The sequence below is a fragment of the Rutidosis leptorrhynchoides genome, chromosome 3, assembly GCF_046630445.1.
Source record: "Rutidosis leptorrhynchoides isolate AG116_Rl617_1_P2 chromosome 3, CSIRO_AGI_Rlap_v1, whole genome shotgun sequence".
NCBI classification, from domain to species: domain Eukaryota; kingdom Viridiplantae; phylum Streptophyta; class Magnoliopsida; order Asterales; family Asteraceae; genus Rutidosis; species Rutidosis leptorrhynchoides.
The window spans coordinates 395,989,489-395,999,850 of NC_092335.1; the positions used below are offsets into that span (position 1 = coordinate 395,989,489).

General features: G+C 34.6%; 1 long non-coding RNA gene and 2 other non-coding genes across 3 annotated transcripts; all 3 read left to right on the forward strand.

Annotated features, from left to right (window-relative positions):
• Positions 1-778: 778 nt before the first annotated feature.
• On the forward strand, positions 779-1,750 carry LOC139897709 (uncharacterized). Its single transcript, XR_011776754.1, has 3 exons — positions 779-851; positions 986-1,063; positions 1,684-1,750. It is a non-coding gene; the product is annotated as an uncharacterized lncRNA (long non-coding RNA).
• Positions 1,751-2,345: 595 nt separating this feature from the next.
• On the forward strand, positions 2,346-2,506 carry LOC139903682 (U1 spliceosomal RNA). The gene has a single exon (XR_011778487.1). It is a non-coding gene; the product is annotated as a U1 spliceosomal RNA (small nuclear RNA).
• A 2,135-nt stretch (positions 2,507-4,641) lies between these two features.
• LOC139903690 (U1 spliceosomal RNA) lies at positions 4,642-4,802 on the forward strand. The gene has a single exon (XR_011778495.1). It is a non-coding gene; the product is annotated as a U1 spliceosomal RNA (small nuclear RNA).
• The last annotated feature ends 5,560 nt before the right edge of the window (positions 4,803-10,362 follow it).

The window sequence follows — 10,362 nt, forward strand, 5'->3', positions numbered from 1 at the left end:
TCTTGTGATCCACCTTTATATACAGATTATGCGCAACATTAAAACTATGAACTCACCAACCTTTGTGTTGACACTTGTTAGCATGTTTATTCTCAGGTTTCCTAGAAGTCTTCCGCTGTTTGCTTAGATGTTAAACAAGCTATGTGCATGGAGTCTTACATGACATATTTTTCAAGGAGACGTTGCATTCACCAAATCATCACCATGTATCTTATTTTGACTGCATTATCAACGGAAATACTGTTGTAAACCATTATTTATGGTGATTGTCTATATGTAGAAATCATCAGATGTCGAAAACCTTTGATTTAAATATTCATTTATGGTGTGCCTTTTCAAAAGAATGCAATGTTTACAAAATGTATCATATAGAGGTCAAATACCTCGCAATGAAATCAATGAATGACGTGTTCGTCCATATGGATTTGGAGCGATTGTCACAGTCTTGTTGCCAGCGACGGATGCAGAAACTTTTTTCGATGAGGGCAAAACGTAAAAAAATTGGAAAAAAGTCAAATTTAACATAAAAATGCCCTAAAAAAATTTCGATCGTCGGGGGCGGCCGACCCCACTTGCACCCCCTCCCTCCGCCCCTGCTTGTTGCAGAAGCTGATAATGATACACAAATTGAGCTTACAAACTTGCAACAAGTATACATGTGGTTTTATGATATGTGCTTAAAAAGTTTTTTGACTAAAGTTGAGTGGCTGTGTATTTTTTGATTTATTGTGGTTAAAGTATAAAGGCCTCGAATAATACTCATTATTCTTGAGATGAAATTCATCTTGCATTTATTTTCATTTTTCTGTTAGCAGGAAAGATGGAAAAAACCTATTTTGTGACGTTTAAAGGTTAGTATTTGCTTGTGAATAAAAATTAAAATTGGTTTTCATTTCAGGTGCAAAAACTGTTTATATATGTCACCTGAATATCAAATAGTTAAATGTATTGAAGCTGATATGCGTCTTATTGATTTGGGTTACAGCCTCATCCGCCAGTTAACGATACCAATCCATATAATGTATACCAAAGGAAAAAACTCATCGATTTAATACAAGAAAAAGTAAGTTTCTGACCCACTCATTCTTGTTTTAAACCTTTTCTTTAACAATGTTTATAACAATATCCAGATGGTGTACAAGGTATCATGCTAACCATAATAATTCTTAAAGGTGGCTATTTTGACCCTTTTAATTACGGAAAGGTTGATTTGGGTTCCATTTTGATTTTATGTCTCTCAAATTTTGAAGTTTAATGAAAAGCAGACTGGGTCAAATGGATTTAATAGGTCGAACAATTGATTACAAAAATGTTTACAACTTTTTAGATCATGATTGTACTAGTATTTTTCTTCTAACCATAGTCAACATTCAACATGTTAGTTATTATACTATTTGAAACGGTAAAATTTTATAACATATCTTATTTCACATTCTCATTGCTCGCATTTATGTGTGTCCTGTGATGACTTGTTTACTTATGTGATCCGCGTAAATATGTCCCGTTTTGAACTCAAATGGGTCAGCTCAAAAAGTGTAGCTAAAAGGGAATCGGTTAAACGTATTTTTTAGTATATTTAATGGCATACATTTACATTTATTAATCATTAGAATCGTTTCGTACAAGAATTTAGGTTATAGAAATTGAATTGAAATACTAATTAAGGTTTCGTTATGTTTGCAGGATCCACTTGAGTCGATATTAGTGTTCACAAAGTCGTTGGATCCTGCAAAGTTGGCGGCTGTAGGTATTATATTAATAACACCACACGCTACTGCTGTATCGAACGCCATCTCATCACGCTCATATACCCCTCCTGGTAAAAAAAAAAAAAAAAAAAAAAGTTCTCCTTCGGCTAATGGACGCGCACATATGAATTGACATACATAATCATCTAAAACTCGTGATTATCTTAATTGGTTACACGGTAAAAAAATATGATACATACATGATCATGCTGATTGGAATACATTCACGATTTCTGTTACATAGTTTGAATGTGTGCTATTTTGAAGTAAATCAAAAGTGATACTCATTCAGTACAAATTTCCTAGTTGTGCACCTCCACTTGGTGTTGAATATAAAGATACACAGTTAATATCCTTAAACCGATAAGTTCGTATTTCTAATTTAAACTCTTTGATACATTCAATGAAAATTGTTTTTAAGATCCTGTTGGGAGTTTTATTTATTTATATATTTTAATTGAAAGGAAATTATAAAAGAATTGTAAGACTTGAAAATGGTAATGTTGAAGTATAAAAAGGTTTGGGTGAATATTAAGGGAGGAGAAAAGCATTAGGGGATATAGGTAGTATAAAATGGGAACCAGGCAATTGAAATACTCACTTACCTGGACGAGGTCGATGGACGATCAAGAAGGTCCATGGCCTAGGTTGGTGACTTCCATTGCACTTTGGAGGGGTGCCAGCCTAAGGTCGGCCCAAGTGGTCGAGCCTACGTCATAATTTGTGGTAGTGGGGGCTTGCGTTCGCGCAGCCCCTGCACAATACTCTAGTTCAATTTTTTTCATATTTCATAGTACTATTTTTCTTTCCGACTGTGTGTCTTGCCTGGCCAGCCAAAGGTCTAAGCTACTTAAATTAATGGAAAAAGCTCAGCGAGGTGATACCACAATTGAGACTAAATCAATCTAGCGAGAAAAAGTAGGTTAGCAGGAGAGCTGCCTTTGAAACAGAGGAGCTTGTCATTTCAATTCTAGAAGATTCGCATCAATAACGTGACACTCTTTTAAATTCCCACGCAAAAAGGTATTTTACGAGCTGCATATTTCTTCTTCTATGGCACTAAAGAGGGTATTGGTTGTAATGGACTTTTATATAAACATAAACACTTTTGATAGACTGTTCAATAGTCACAATCATGATTAATATGAACGATGTTTGTTAGACAACATTTTTTTCAAAGGAAAATGTAAAGCTTCTCAAGATAAAATCTTGTTTAAGAGGAATAATTTGTTAGCTATAATCAGTGAACTTGATTGTGATGTTTCATGTTTAAGTGAAAAAACATATTATTTCGTGGGGCATTTTTAATTGTTTACTCAACGGAATGTTACTCAAAGATTTGAAGGGGCCGAGAACTCGAATCTCCATGCTCTTTAGCACAAGATTTTACCAAAACTCAATCAGTTGCGTAAATTTTAATAGTTAGTTTATTTTTTATTTTATTCATAGATTAATTTTATACTTGTTTTGGTAGCTTCATGGTGTTGATGATGCAATTGACAAGAGCAAGAAAGTGTTGACATCCATGTCAAGAAGGATGTCAAAGAACAATTGGATCCTTGGTTCCTTGATTGGAGCCATTGTGCTTGCAGTTATTTTTATCCTGTATTTCAAGCTTTTTCATTAGAAAAACACATTTACACATTGATCATATTATATTGGATGTACATATGTTTTTATAAACCTTGTTTGTCCATTTAGACATCGTCTTTTGGTGGGCGCTTTGTTGTAAAATCAATATGAAAGTGTAATTTCTCCCTTTTATTGAGAAGTGTTGGACCGATCTACGATATGCTTAGTTACTACTTTTAAGTAACAATATTGTCAATTGTGACTTAAAATTATATAGATCTTGACTGCTTTACTCAATCCTATAGTTGGTGGTGCAACCTGCAATCGAAGTTCAAACGGATGATTGTTTTATGAGAAACTGTTAAATAAATTAGCATAAAGTTCGCCTTCCTGCTCATGGATACAGTTGAATTGACATAAACTCGTGTCATCATTTGTTTTTTTTTTTTGAACGGCAAGCTTGCATCAGCGTATCATTTATTTCAACGACACTCATCATTTGCACCCACACACGCGTTCGGGAGAAAACCCGAATCGCATTACAGGAACCCGATCCTTTAACCATCCCGAGGGGCAGGCGGACCGAGTTTGAATCATGAATGGATCCGGGAGAAAACCCCACTGAGGTCAATCTGGATATCCATATTTCAGGCAGATTAATTAATAGGATGGGCAGAGCGAGACTCGAACCCATGACCTAATCCTCAGCCCCAACACACAATGTGAAGGGGATGCCGTTGAAGCAATGCTTCGTTGGCAAACTCGTGTCATCATACTTGGTTAAAATGACGCATACAGAGATAACATGATCCAGTTGACTGGAATACGTTAAAAGATTTTTGTTGCGAACTATGAAACTCTATAAACACAACCATGATGAAAATGAATAATAGAATTATTGAGTAAAACTCCTTACAATATCCTATATTTACATATTAATTTTAATTTTGATAAGCATGTTAAACAAGAAACGTATTGTAACATAGTTTGAGTGTCATTTATTTTGAAGTAAATCGAAAGTAATATCCAATCCAATTTATCCGTGCAAATTTATCGGTCTTGAATATAAGGTTTCACGGCAAACTACCATAAACCGATAAGTTCGTATTTCTCATTTAAAACTTTTAGATTCGTGTTCAATGAAAATTGTTTAACATCCTCTCGAGAGTTTAATTAGTTTAAAATTTTAAATAAATATAGATATAGATAAAATGGAGTAAAATTTGAAAATACTAGCATTGGGGTTATCCCATATTGGTGGGAAGAGAAAAGTTAGAGGGGAAGTCTCGTGTATGAAAATGGAGCCAAACAAATGTATTAGGTACTTACCTGGACGAAGTCAATGGACGATCAAGAAGGTCCATGGCTTAGGTTGGTGACTTCCATTGCACTTTGGAGGCGTGCTAACCTAAGGTCGGCACAAGTGGTCGAGCCTACGTCATAATTTGTGGCAGTGGGGGCTTGCGTTCGCGCAGCCTCTACACAATATTCCAGTCTATAAACATCTTATCAGGCCCAAGCTGTTTTGTTTTGTAACTCTATATAAACTGTATACTCTAGATAGTGTTAATCCAGTTAAAACATATATAGATCCGTAGATAAAGTAGTAAAATTAAGCAACTTCATCTCTACTTAAGACGTGTATACTAATATATGTATTTATATTTTTTATATATGTAATACGAAGTAATATAATATAAGTGAGTGTAGGAGGTCCGCGCTGCGCTTTTCAACCACACTTTGTTGTGACTTAAGATGGTAAAAATAACTTATTAGACAAAGAAAACGAATCAACTACACTAAAAGTTACAATTTTGAAATAGCAAGTTTACTTTTGCTCCTTTGAAACATGTGTAAACATCAAGTTAATAATTCTACTTTCTTTACACGTATGTATAAACATTGACAGTTTGTGGCACGATTACTATACCTAAAAGGATTACTATACCTAAAAATACAATTGTACATGGCAGACTGGTTCACGGTTAGGCCATATTTATATATTGATCAGCAGTCAAATTTCGAATTAGTGGAACCCCATTGTAGTACCCATTCGGCATTTTAAATGAAGCAACTATAAAACAAAAACTAAAAGACTGACGTATTAGGATCAATTTCATGTTTTAATGGACTGCTTGGGAGTATCGAAGCAACTATATTTAACACGACTGCTTGGGCGTATCGAACTATAAAGATCTTTTGTGTGTGTTTGTGCGCGTGTGTGTGCGAAATGGGCAACGATGTGCACACCCAAATAAGACGTGAAAATCAGATACCACAAGACAAATGAATATCGTCATATTCATAATAGTGTTTCAAGTGAGCATCAACATTTTTGAAAGTCCAAAATTTTGGCATATTTAACACCAAAAGAAACAGATAATTCTAATCATATAAGTTCAAGAAACAAACAACACCACTCAATGTAAAGCAATTTAAAAGTCTTGGTCTCTCTATTTATCATTTCCAATTTCCACCCACGGTAATCTACTTCCGATAGGAATTAAAAGATCTGCTAAAGTGAAGAGAAATATAACATATGTGACTTGTTGAGAAATTTGATACAATATTACTGTACGCCAACCACTGAAAACATTTTTACAATGTATCAGGTAAAACAAAAATGCCCTTTGACTATATATATTTAGCATGCTTCGTCCGGTAGAGTCCCTGGTGCTGCAACAGTTGCACCCGTTGGTAATGAAATTGGTGTTGTTTTTTAAAGTATGGGGATATTTTGTCATAACCCGTCCTTAACCATAAGAACGTGTTAGATAACGTATGATTTCATTGCGAGGTATTGACCTCTATATGCGACATTTTTAAAAAGGAAAACTGCATATATTATACATTACAAACCAAACCATTATTTTTGTTACAAGCTTTAGACAATAAAAAGATGATTATCGTTTAACGATAATCTTCGACTTACAAACTTTACAAATGATAATAACAACACGATTTCTAGCATATTTTACAACACACGTCCTCGGATATGCAGTTTTATTTTTGACACAAATATGAGTACGCATGATCCTGCTTAGATTCAACATAATGCAGCGGAAGCTTTAATTATCACCTGAGAATAAACATGTTTAAAAACGTCAACATAAAGTTGGTGAGATATAGGTTTAGTGCGCAGCAATATATATATATAGACCACAAGATTTCGTATATAAACATTTCAATAAAAATATTCTAAGTGGTTGAGCACTTGGTAACCATACTTAACATTTAATCACGTCGCATATTCCCTTTATTATGAAATCTTACTACACCGTACCAAGTGTAGTCACGAAACGAAGTACTGTGCAACCGTTGAATACTGGTCGTCCAGTCCGGTTGGGGTTGTCAGGCCCGATAGATCTATCAACAGGATTCGCGTTTACAATACCGCTGTAAATAACAGTTACCAAGCTACAGGGAAGTATGCCAGTGGTACAACTCAACGTAGAATATATTTTTCAGTTACTTGTGTCCATAACGTAAAACATAAAATACATGTATTCTCATCCCGAAATATTTAGAGTTTAAAAGTGGGACTATATACTCACTCTTGTCTTGATGATATATATAATTTGACTCGGTCTTCCGGTTGATATCACGAACCTATCCATATATAATATATCAATATGTTTTCATTTTAAAACAAACGTTATATATATATATACTTGTTATACTTTTAATATTTTGAATATTTCCTTAGTCCGTAGTTAGCATTCCGATGTTAGTAATTCAATTTTTAATGGTTCATTTTTAGATGTTTAATATACCCGCAATAAACAAAACCCCCAACGAAATAAATAAAACCCCATCGTATATGTATTGGTCGAGATTAATCTTGACCCATGGTACCGGTGTTGTCAAATGACGTGTTGCGTACAATCATGGGATCTTATAATTAATCTTCTCGTGTTGTTTACGGGTGATCCTGAACCATATAAAATTGAATTATAAGTACATATATATAAAATATCATGTTATCTTAGAAATATGTGATTTATATCATTTTTTTCCAATTGATCCCGTAGTTGAAATGATCTAGGATAACCAATTTTGTTTCGGTCATAGTTTCTTCGTTACAAATCCGTTTTCGTTGATTCAAATTGCCATCTTCTTGGATCGAGTTCTTCTTTAAGACTATGAACTGTAAATACCTTGGTTTGTATTCAAAATCATACGGCATAAGTGAAACATTAGTGAAACATATGAAGTTAAACATTTTTGTTACAACAAAATCATTTAATGACCATTTTTCTAAAAATACTTATACTTTGAAAAACCAAGTTTTACCTTGTTAAATTAGCATATACATAAGTTATATTACAAGTCTTGAAGTATTTTAAAAGTTAAGTTAGAAGGATCTATTTAGTTTGCAAACAAGTTTGAAAACATTCAAACTATGTTCTTGTTGTTAAACTTTTGTACCACAAAATAATATAGCTATATATATATGAATCGAATAAGGTTATGAACATAGATTCTACCTCAAGTTCCTTGGATAAGATTGCTGTAAAAGAGAAGTAAGAAGCTAGAATCAAAAGGGTACTAGAGGTGAATGAAAGATTGGAAGTAAGTTGGTGTTCTTGGAAGGTTTTCTTGAAGTGTTTTTGTATGGTTTTCTTATGGTGTTTTAGTATGGTTTTTGAAGCTAGATCTTCTTGGAAACTTTGCTGAATTGATTAAGGGTTTTAAGGCTTCAAAGTATGTGTGTGTTTTGCTAGAGAATTTAAGGTAAAATGAATCAAAAATGCTCATGTATATAAGCTACAAAAAACGTGTTTCATGGGGTATCCATGACAAGATTTCAAGTTGTTCTTTTGTGTAATTAGTCAATAAGCTTCCAAAATCAATTACCTAGCCCTCATGGCATGAATAATGGCTGGTTAGGTGGTGATTTTGATGTGTATTTACTATTAGTAAATACGTATAGAAGCTTGGTATGATACGAGTACAAATACTCTAGGTATACGTATAGAAATTTTGTGAAAAATGGAATGAGGATTCAAATATAGCTATCTTTTGTGAATACACTTATATGGTTTTATGTATTTAAGTCTTTAAAAGTGATTAAATACATTACTTATACAATATATGTATAAACATTATATGTCTTAAGTATTTATGTCAAATAACGTTACGTATAGTTATCGTTTTGAAAACTTAAGTTAGTAGTTTCAAAATACACATATAACTTGTTGTTATTAATACAAAATGAGATATTAAAACATTTATTAATCATGTTAAATATGTATATATACATTTATATACACAAACGTATAATTATCATATATTGTATAGTTCGTGATATCATCGGTCAAACTAGACGGTCAAACGTTGTGTAAAACTCTTTTCGGAAATATAAGTCTCGACAATTTGGATTGCTTATCATGTTGGCAAGGTTTAATTTATGTAAATATTAATCTTATAAGTATAGTATGATCGAAAAAGTGCGGGTCGTTACATTACCTCCCCGTTAAATAAATTTCGTCCCGAAATTTTAAAATTGTACCTATTTTGCGTCATCGAGAAACAAGTGTGGATACTTTTGCTTCATCTGATCCTCTCGTTCCCAAGTAAACTCGGGACCTCTTCTAGCATTCCAACGAACCTTAACAATCGGTATATTACTCTGTTTGAGCTGTTTAACTTCACGGTCCATGATTTCGATTGGTTCTTCGACGAATTGTAGTTTCTCGTCGACATGAATTTCTTCAAGAGGAATGGTAAGGTCTTCCTTTGCAAGACACTTCTTAAGGTTCGAGACGTGAAAGGTATTATGTACTCCGGCGAGTTGTTGCGGTAACTCGAGTCGATAAGCTACCGGTCCAATGCGTTCGATGATCTTAAACGGGCCTACGTATCTTGGGTTCAGTTTACCCCTTTTGCCGAAACGTATTACACCTTTCCAAGGTGAAACCTTTAGCATAACCATGTCCCCAACCTGAAACTCTAATGGTTTCCTTCGAACATCGGCGTAGCTCTTTTGGCGACTACGGGATGTTTTCAATCTCTCCTTGATTTGTACTATCTTCTCGGTCGTTTCGTGTATGATCTCGGGACCAGTTAAATGTCGATCTCCTACTTCATTCCAACAGATAGGAGATCTACACTTCCTTCCGTACAATGCTTCGAATGGCGCAGCTCCAATGCTCGCATGATAACTATTATTATACGAGAATTCTGCTAACGGTAGATATTTATCCCATCCGTTTCCAAAATCGATCACACATGCCCTGAGCATGTCTTCGAGAGTCTGAATCGTTCTCTCACTCTGTCCATCGGTTTGTGGATGATATGCGGTACTCATATCCAACCGAGTTCCTAGTGCCTCCTGTAGTGATTGCCAGAACTTTGAGGTAAATCTACTATCACGATCAGATATAATGGAAATAGGTATTCCATGCCTTGAAACAACTTCCTTTATATACAATCGTAATAGTTTCTCCATTCTATCCGTTTCCTTTATAGGCAAGAAATGTGCAGACTTGGTGAGACGATCAACAATCACCCAAATGGTGTCGTATCCCCAGGCAGTCTTTGGTAACTTTGTGATGAAATCCATGGTAATACCATCCCATTTCCATTCTGGGATTTCTGGTTGTTGAAGTAACCCTGACGGCTTCTGGTGTTCTGCTTTGACCTTAGAACAAGTTAAACATTCCCCAACATATGTTGCAACGTCTGTCTTCAAATTAGGCCACCAATAATGCGTCTTAAGATCTTGGTACATCTTTCCAACTCCAGGATGTATCGAATATCTTGTCTTATGTGCCTCGTTCAATATCAACTTCCTTAATCCACCCAACTTCGGTACCCAAATACGATTTGCAAAATATCGAATTCCATCTTCCCGCATAACGAGTTGCTTCTCATACTTCTTCATTATTTCATTTCCTATATTTTCTTTAGTAAGTGCTTCTCGTTGAACTTCTTTGATTTGTGAGTTGAGATTCATGCGAATTTTTATGTTCATCGCTCGTACTCGAATTGGTTCTCGTTCCTTTCTGCTTAGAGCGTCGGCCACCACGTTCGCTTTCCC